This window comes from Dermacentor andersoni, chromosome 4, assembly GCF_023375885.2.
Source record: "Dermacentor andersoni chromosome 4, qqDerAnde1_hic_scaffold, whole genome shotgun sequence".
Taxonomy (NCBI): Eukaryota; Metazoa; Arthropoda; class Arachnida; order Ixodida; family Ixodidae; genus Dermacentor; species Dermacentor andersoni.
The window spans coordinates 215,930,720-215,940,376 of NC_092817.1; the positions used below are offsets into that span (position 1 = coordinate 215,930,720).

The 9,657-nt window shown below is 51.8% G+C and overlaps 1 long non-coding RNA gene across 1 annotated transcript; it reads right to left on the bottom strand.

Moving 5' to 3' along the window:
* Positions 1-1,576: 1,576 nt before the first annotated feature.
* On the bottom strand, positions 1,577-2,060 carry LOC140217210 (uncharacterized). Its single transcript, XR_011893739.1, has 2 exons — positions 1,844-2,060; positions 1,577-1,806 (listed from the first exon to the last, which is right to left on the bottom strand). It is a non-coding gene; the product is annotated as an uncharacterized lncRNA (long non-coding RNA).
* Positions 2,061-9,657: the final 7,597 nt, after the last annotated feature.

Consider the following 9,657-nt stretch of genomic DNA (forward strand, 5'->3'; position numbering starts at 1 on the left):
AAGACAACGCTGTATAGGAAACCTTTCGACAAACAACAGTACCTAGAATATACCAGCCACCATCCCAGACATTGCAAACAAGGCATCTTTAAAGGCCAAGCCACACGACTACGTCGCATTTGCGTTGAAAACCAAGACTACATAGATAGACTCGATCACCTTAAAGAAACGCTATCAAACAGGAACCACCCAAACAGTGACCTTCAAACAGCTTACATCGCTGCAACCAAACTTGATCGAGCCGAGGTCCTCAAGCCCCGCCCGAGGATCACACGAACAACAACGCCTCTTGTTACTACTGAATTCTCAAACGCACTCGCAAACGTGAATAACATCCTAAGTAAATACTACCCGATTCTCACCAGCAACCAGAAACTTAAGAAGATTTATCCCGACCCTCCCAGAGTGGCCTACAGATGCAACAGTAATTTTAAAGATGTTCTTGTGCACGCCGAACTACAGAAAAATAAGAAGTTGGGAACCAATCCCTGTGGCCGCCCCAGGTGCTCTACATGCAAACACATTCAATCTACTACTACAGTAAAAAGTACAGCGTCGAATTACACACACAAGGTAACTTCGGCTTTCACCTGCACATCAAGCAACGTAGTCTACTGTCTAGAATGCGCCGCTTGTAGCAAACAATACATAGGTGAGACTGGACAACAAATTAATACAAGACTCAACGGTCACCGCGCGGACACAAAACACAATTTACCCAAAGCAGTAGCCAGCCACTTTAATGAACATGGACATATGTTTGACAAAGCAAGGCTCTATATACTACAAACAAATTTCCGTTCCCCTCGCGAAAGGAAGTATACGGAATCATACCTCATACACAAGTTTAATTGCCTACACCCGACAGGAATTAATTTGGCACGCGGCAACTTAGAATCTTTAAAAGCTGTAACTTAAATCTGAAACTCTCATATCATCAACCAATACACAAAACACATTAGGCCACCAGCCAACTTTAATTCTTAACCTCACCTACTCTTCCATTTCGAAAAAATTTTTTCCTGCCTACTATTCAATTCAATGTACTCTTTCAGGTTTTTACGTCTATACCAACTGTACGATCCCCTTCGTCCATGTACACTTGCCCCCTTCTGCGCGCGTCACCCTCCTGTTTGTTATACCGGTTTCGGACCCCCTCCCCCTCTCCCTCCCGCCCCCTTTTTTTTATCCTTTTTTTTTTTCTTGAAATCCCCTCGACAACACATCCCGAAGTCAATATGCCTTTTTCGGCGCCTCAACCTAGAGTATCGACATCTCTGGATGCCGCCGTAACGACACCTACGTTAAGCGCGTGGGGCAGTGCCCCTTGAAAGACCATGCCGCTGCCTTTCAGTCACCCCATACATTGCACTGCAGACTCCTCGTCGCCACCTTAACTATTTCAGAATTACTCGACGTATTACTACTATGCTACTCAAGTCACTTTCAACTCATGTTTTTTTTTTGTTTGTGTGTCTGGGTTTTCTCCTTTCTCTTTCTTTTTTTTTCTTTTGTGTTACTCGCGCGCTGACCGCTTGACCGGCGGTTTTAATGCCTCAAAAACATGCCGCCAACGACTCCCCCTGAATACCTCCTAACCTTTCGCATCCCCAACACGCTCCCAAGCCCCCGTATTTCTTAGATTTCACTTTTCTCCTTCTTTTTCTTTCACTCCCCCCCTTTTTTGGCTGTCTTGGTGCCGCCCTGGCTTTTCCCCCCCCCCCCTTTTTTTTCTTTTTTTTCCTTTTTTTCTGCTTCTATTCCTTTTCTTTTCGCCCCGCGTGCCCACTCTCACGCTCTTGTCCCCTCGTCTTGAGATTGAAGCTCACAGACGCCGGACGACAGCGCTTGTTTCCTCTTGTAATCTCTCTCTTTAAAACCAGCCGCCAGCGACAACACCCGCACGTGACGTCGCTGCATTAACCCTTTAAAACTAACACGCCGAGGATGACGAGGCCGCCTTTGACGAAGATAGGTCCTCCTATCGAAACGTTGGCCAGCCTGTCTGAGGCACTTCATCCCTGTTTACAAACTTTTTACCAAGTAGCCTAGGTGCTGTGCCTTAAGCCTCATTGCCTGAAATCCTTCGCAGATTGTCTAACAAGGAAGGAAGGAAGGAAGGAAAAAGGGGAGAAGGAAGGCAGGGAGGTTAACCAGTTTAGCTTAACCGGTTTGCTACCCTACACATGGGAGCAGGATGGGGGGATGAAAGACGGGGAGAAGAGATAGAGAGCACATAACATGGCACACACATCGTTGGTTACAGTCTGTCACTTTTGCGCGGTACGTGACATCACTGTCACATTGTCGAACAAAATTTCTCACCAATAGTGCAGTGGTGTCACGTTGAAGTTCAGAAGGAACGTAAGAATTCGCCGGGAGCCTACTGTTAGGCCGCTCATCTCTTGAACATGCAGAATGGGCGGTGTAGGGCTTCATGATTGTTTTGTATATACTTTCGCAGTGCCGCGAGTCGCCCACGTGTTTCATGAATGGGGAGGCGTCCACTCCCCAGCGCGTCTGGGCAGCAACCGTTGCTGTTTTTGAGGGGTCGGACGGCCCGCGCCGGGGGGCACGCGACAGGGATGCGTAGAACGGATTCGGAGAACGCGGTCTTACGCGCACTGGGTTGGCATTCCACCGATGGTCATAATAGGTCCCCGCAGACAAACCTCGAGCGGGAGGGCTGTACGCGGTGGTGTGGCGCCTGCTCCCGAGTCCCCTGCTGGTTAGAGACGCCACCGACCTTTCGAGGGGCCTAGCAATGTTGACCACGTGTTGCGCGTAGAGCGGGGGCCACTCCCCTACGCATCCGAGCGGCAACAACGTGCATCTTGTTATGAGCGCTGAGAAGAGCCCTCGCAGAGTCGAGTGACAACTTGCAGTGCGCACCGTAGATAGAGGCGCGGTGCGCATGCGGTGATCGAGTTCGGAGAACGTCGTCTTGAGAACACCGAGTCCGGATGCCGCCAACGGTCATTATTTTTCCATGCGGAAAAACCTTGAGGGGGGACTGCGGTACGCGGTGTTGTGACACCAGCGCCCGAGCCCCCCGCTGGCTAGAAACGCCGCTGACGTTCGAGATGGCCTCAATAAATCGTGCGTGTCTGGTGTGTTTGCTGAGGCCGTCACTGACCACGTTGGAATAAGAGAGGGAAACGAAGTTGTGGGAAGAAGGAAAACAGGGTTGTTTTTCAATACATTTACTTTTGAGAGTAAGGTCAACTCTTCGGGCTTAAGCAGACTTTCAACTCTCATTGGCAACTACCTCTGTGGGATGGGCTAACGGTCCTATCGCCCTTTTTCTTTGTCTCTTTCACCTATAACAATCGAGACGAGGTGCTTGTTCCTCAGTCTAGGCTGTAATCACTAAACCTGATAGGCCAGTAAGACTCCGCACGATGCAACGCTAGTCTGCGCTGTCACCACTTAGTGGTAGAACCGTGAGACTCGGTTGGTCGTATGTAGTGACAGTTGCCCTAGGCTCTAGCTTAAGAAAATGTAGAAGAGGAAGGCGCTGTTTACTTGTGTGTTTTGCATCAGTGTTGTTTTCCTAACTCTGCATTTGACTCTGTATATATTTTCGTTGCAATATATCTTCTAGTTTTGTTACCTCCAACCTGCCTCCTGCTTCATCAACGCCGATAATCACCTTGAAGAGACTTTGGTCGACTTCAAGCAGAAAAGAACAAACTTAATTCCAACCAAAGCGGGCTAAATCTAAAAATAGAAAAACAGGCAGACGGGTGGCCGAACAAGTCAACGCTCAGATGCGCGGCCGATCTTGGTCGCTTCGGCGGTGTGTCTGACGAATGACGCATGCACCTAGCTTGTCATTCGCCTGTCGCTATAGGCAACGGAAGCAAGCCGCAAAGTTTCCTTTTCGCGCAAATGTTTTTACTTTTGCCGGAAAAGAATAAAAAATATGAAACACTTTCTGTTAACCTCATTTTACATTCTTTCTTTTTCCATGCTCGCGGCAGCAAACGGTAGGCGTTAATACTATGCTGACGCATCTGCTGTGCCAGTTTTCGCCGTGTCCCCTCTTATTATATTTCACTATGCGCACTCCGTGGGAGCATTTGTTCAGTCGGCACACATTGTGAACGTCCGAACATCACACAGCGTCTAGGAGAGACGCCGTCCTGCACGGCTTTTGATTTTGACCTATGGATTTCGTGAAGGTGCCCCCCATTATTTCTCTAGCGGCTATGCTATCCGCATTCAGAGGCTACCGCAGCAGCTACAAATCGAGATGTGCTTCAGTATTGCTACGGAATAGTATTACCAATGACGAAGAGGCGAGCAGTAAGAAGACGACGACGACGATTGGAGGCTAGCGCGGGCTGTTACCTCTTGGCCAAGTGCGGCGTATTACCTTGTAAATACACTTGTATATAGCTTTTCATCTGCGTTTTCTTACGTAACATATCTGGTGGAGGTGGACGTTCCCTGTACCTCGTCACGGAGCTTCGCAGTGGACAGTACGTCGAGCCTAGCTTCATGGCTCCCGGCGATAACAACTCGACTCAGCCGCCTCCGACACCTGCTGCCACTTCGACGACCTACATCGCTCTCCCTGCTCCTCGTGATCCTGGCGTATTCTCGGGCAAAGATGGGGAAGACGTCGAGCACTGGATCACGTCAGCCGCAATAACCGGTGGGACCCTACTATCACGCTCGCCAACGTAGTCTTTTACCTCGGTGGCCACCTCGAGTTTGGTTTCGGACGCACGAAGAGGAGCTCACCAGTTGGGATTCGCTCAAGCAAAAGCTCCGAGACTTGTTCGGCAACCCCTACGGTCACAAACTTGCCGCGCAGAAGGCGCTTTCCAGCCGTGCGCAGACGCCAACAGAGCCCTATGTCACGTACATTCAGGACGTCTTGGCTCTGTGCCGCAAAGTTCATGCACACATGACTGAGTCAGACAAGGTATCCCACATCCACAAAGGCATTGCCGATGACGCCTTCAACTTGCTCGTATTCAACAACGTCGCGACGGTGGATGCTGTTATAAAAGAGTGCCGCCGCCTGGAACTCGCTGGAACCAGCAGTTTGCCCGTCTGCCTAACGCCCCAGCGACATCTTCCTGTGCCGACGCTCCTCGTCCCAACAACACTGGCGATATTACCAAGATCATCCGGCGTGAGATTCAGGCCGCCTATCGGGCTGCCTTTGACTCCAGCCCCACCAACACATCTGCAGTCACGGTCTCACTGATCCAGGCAGTTGTCCGCCAAGAGTTCGAAAACATGGGTCTTCACACCATCTGCTCGGCCCATCGTCCTGATACCCGCCCGGCTTCTTCGATTCCGCCCCGTCCCGGATCTTCTTACCCACCACGATCCCGCAACCCAGCTGAATGGCACACTGCTGACGACAAGCCCATTTGTTTTCACTGCCGTCGCATCGGGCACATTTCTCGGCAATGTCGAAGTCGCTGGGCTTCCCCGACCCGGTCTGCTTATACTGCCTACTCTCGCCCCTCAGGTGGCCCTTCTCGTCCCTATGCCGCACGCTCCGATAATGCCGCCACTGACTCTTCTGCGCCGAACCGCCCCTATTCTCGTTCACCTTCGCCCTAACGACGACAATCTCGCTCTCCCCAGCCCCGTCGCTCCTTTTTGCCGACTCCCTTCGGACGCCGCTCCCAGCCGGAAAACTAGATGATGCAGCGCCTCGAGGTGACGCTGCATTGCTCCCTACGCCGCCAAATCCTCTACTGACGTTGCCCACTCATCTGAACCTTCTTGACGTGCAAGTCGATGGTGTTTCTGTATCTGCTCTTATAGACACTGGGGCGCATTTATTCGGTAATGAGCGCTGACCTTCGTAACCGCCTGAAGAAAATAATCACGCCCGCCACGACGCATGTTGTCCGTGTCGCCGATGGCGGAACAGCCCTCGTAATTGGTATGTGTGCCGCCCGTGTCTCCTTCGCCGATCGCTCCACAATTGTGCTATTCACAGTTATCGCCCACTGTCCCCACGACATCATCCTCGGCTTAGCCACTTCCTCTCCGCACATTCTGCTCTTATTGATTGTTCCGCCAGTACTCTCCGCCTTGACCTGCCTGTTCTGGATCCCGCTGAACCACACCCCAGTCGCCTCAGTTCCGTCGACTTCGTTCGCTTACCACCTACGGCACTGACTTTAGTTGACCTAGTGTCATCCCCACCAGTGCCTGACGGTCACTATATTGCGGCTCCTATGCAAGACGTCCTCCTTACACACGGGATCACGGTACCCCACACCGTTTTATCTATTACGGTGAATTGCGTCTGCCTGCCAGTGGTCAATTTTGGCTTGACGACACAAGTGCTGCCACGCGGAATGTCTCTCGCCCAGCTTTGCTCATTCGAGGATCACTCAATAGCATCTATTGAGGTAGACGACAATTCAGCCGATCCTCCTCTACCATCTCAGTCGACAACTTGTACCATCGCCGACTTAGAGAAAATGATTGCGCCCGACATGCCGTCCGAGCACGCTCGTGAGCTCTACCGCTTTCTGATTTCCTACCAAGATATTTTTGACTTTAACGATCGTCCTTTGGCCCAAACTACAACTGTTAAACATCGCATTAATACCGGCGATGCCCCTCCTATTCATCGCCGCCCGTATCGAGTGTCACCGGCTGAGCGTCAAGTAATTCACGCAGAAGTTCGCAAAATGCTTGCCAGAACATCATGGAACCGTCATGTAGTCCATTGGCGTCACCTGTTGTACTGGTAAAAAAGAAGGATGGCTCATGGCGCTTTTGCGTAGATTATCGGCACCTTAACAGGGTTACCAAAAAGTACGTGTATCCCCTACCTCGGATCGATGACGCCCTTGACTGCCTCCATGGTGCTCGCTACTTCTCCTCTATTGACCTCCGCTCCGGCTACTGGCAGATTGCCGTGGACGATCTCGACCGCGAGAAGACTGCTTTTGTAACTCCTGACGGTCTTTATCAATTCAAACTGATACCGTTCGGTCTATGTAACGCTCCTGCCACTTTCGAACGCATGATGGACTCCCTTCTTCATGGTTTCAAGTGGTCCACATGCCTGTGCTACTTGGACGACGTCATAGTATTCTCCCCAACGTTCGCTACGCACCTCGAGCGCCTCTCGGCAGTCCTGGACGTTTTTCGTCGCGCCGGTCTGTAACTGAACGCATCGAAGCGCCAATTCGGCCGTCGCCAGATTACCGTCCTTGGGCATCTCGTTGACGCGAACGGAGTGCAACCGGACCCAGGCATGATCCATGCTGTTATGCACTTCCCTGTTCCGAAGTGTGTCAACGATGTGCGCAGCTTCATCGGCCTTTGTTCCTACTTCCGCCGTTTCGTGAAAAATTTCGCGGCCATAGCACGACCACTAACCGAGCTTTTGAATAAAGACGCCCCTTTCCAGTGGGGCGATAACGAGGCCTCTGCATTCTCGCATCTAATCGACGTTCTCACAACACCTCCTGTTCTGGGCCATTTCGATCCTTCTGCGCCTACCGAAGTCCGTACTGATGCCAGCGGTCACGGAATTGGCGCAGTTTGGCACAACGCCAGCGCGGCAACGACCGTGTTATCGCTTACGCCAGCAGGCTCCTCTCACCCGCGGAGCGCAACTATTCCATCACTGAGCGTGAGTGTCTGGCCCTAGTTTGGGCGGTTGCGAAGTTCCGCCCATACTTATATGGCGGACCCTTTTCCGTTGTCACAGACCATCACGCGCTTTGCTGGTTATGCTCACTGAAAGATCCTACAGGAAGACTTGGTCGCTGGGCATTACGCCTCCAAGAATATTCATATACTGTCACCTACAAATCTGGCCGACTACACAAGGACGCTGACTGCCTGTCTCGTTACCCGGTAGACGAGCCTGACGACGCTAACAGTAGTACCGCCAATGGCACTTTCTCTGTGTCTGCCTTCGCTAACATCGCCGATAAGCAGTACCGAAACCTACCGCTTCGAGCACTCATCGAGCGTCTGCGCTCTACACCTACCGACGCATCCGTTCGCCGCTATGTTCTCCAGGGCGGCATTCTGTACCGAAGGAACTTCCTCCCTGACGAATCTGATCTTCTTGTCGTGCCAAAACATCTACGACAGACTGTACTCTTTGAGCTGCATGACGCACCTTCTGCAGGACATCTTGGCGTAACCCGCACGTACGACCGCGTCCGCCGCCGCTCCTATTGGCCTGGTCTCGCTCGCTACGTCCGACGCTATGTTGCTGCCTGTGATCCCTGCCAGCGTCGGAAAACACCTCAGGTGCTACCTGCCGGTCATCTCCAGCCGATCACTGTCCCTGTGGAACCGTTCTTTCGTGTTGGATTAGACCTCCTCGGTCCCTTTCCCACGTCATCTTCTGGGAACAAATGGGTAGCTGTCGCAACTGATTACGCCACCCGATACGCTATCACGCGGGCTCTCCCTACCAGTTGCGCCACTGACGTCGCGGACTTTCTCTTGCGTGACATTATCTTACTTCATGGCCTCCCGCGACAGCTGCTCACTGACCGTGGTCGCAACTTCCTCTCGAAAGTTATCGCCGACATTGTACATTCCTGCTCCACTCAACACAAGCTGACTACCTCATACCATCCTCAAACCAATGGCCTGACAGAGCGGTTAAACCGTACTCTTACCGATATGCTGTCCAAGTACGTTTCCAAGGACCACCACGACTGGGACATTGCCCTTCCTTACGTCACATTTGCTTATAATTTTTCCCGGCACGACACCGCCGGATTTTCTCCCTTTTATCTACTCTACGGTCGCGAACCCACCTTGCCCCTTGACACGGCACTTCCTCCTGCTGCAATCTCAACAAGCGAGTACGCGCGGGACGCCATCGCCCTCGCCGACCATGCACGCCAGCTTGCCCGTGCTCGACTGACGGACTCGCAAACCACTCAGCAGCGTCAGTACAACGCCCGCCACCGTGACGTACAGTTTTCGCCTGGTGCGCTCGTATTCTTGTGGTCGCCCTCTCGTCACGTCGGACTTTCACAAAAGCTCCTTTCGCGATACACAGGGCCCTACCGCGTACTGCGCCAGGTGACGCCTGTGATGTACGAAATTGCTCCTGTGAGCTCAATCTCGTCATCTACTCTGGCACCTAGTGATGTCGTGCACGTCAGTAGGCTCACGGCCTACTACACTGTTTCCGAGTTCGGCCTTTAGTCGCTCCGGGACGGCGCTTTTGTCACCGGGGGTAGTGCTACGGAATAGTATTACCAATGACGAAGAGGCGAGCAGTAAGAAGGCGACGACGACGATTGGAGGCTAGCGCGGGCTGTTGCCTCTTGGCCAAGTGCGGCGTATTGCGTTGTAAATATACTTGTACATAGCTTTTCATCTGCGTCTTCTTACGTAACAGTATTAAAACACGTACATGGATATGTTGGTTTTGAACCTTGACGCAAAAGGCCCGATACAAGAATTGAGCGAACTGTCGCGGTGTCGTCGTCCGTTAGCATGCTGTTGCCGAAGCTGCTCTCAATATTACGTCACATTTACTGGCCACCGGGCAAGGTACACCTCTGGGTATAACATATATAGTACTTGCAGTTAGTTCCCAAAGTAGTCTCCTGTTACGGTTATCCATGTGCGGGAAGGAAGACCGATATTTAATGTTATTGTGAAATAATATATGCAGGATTTGTT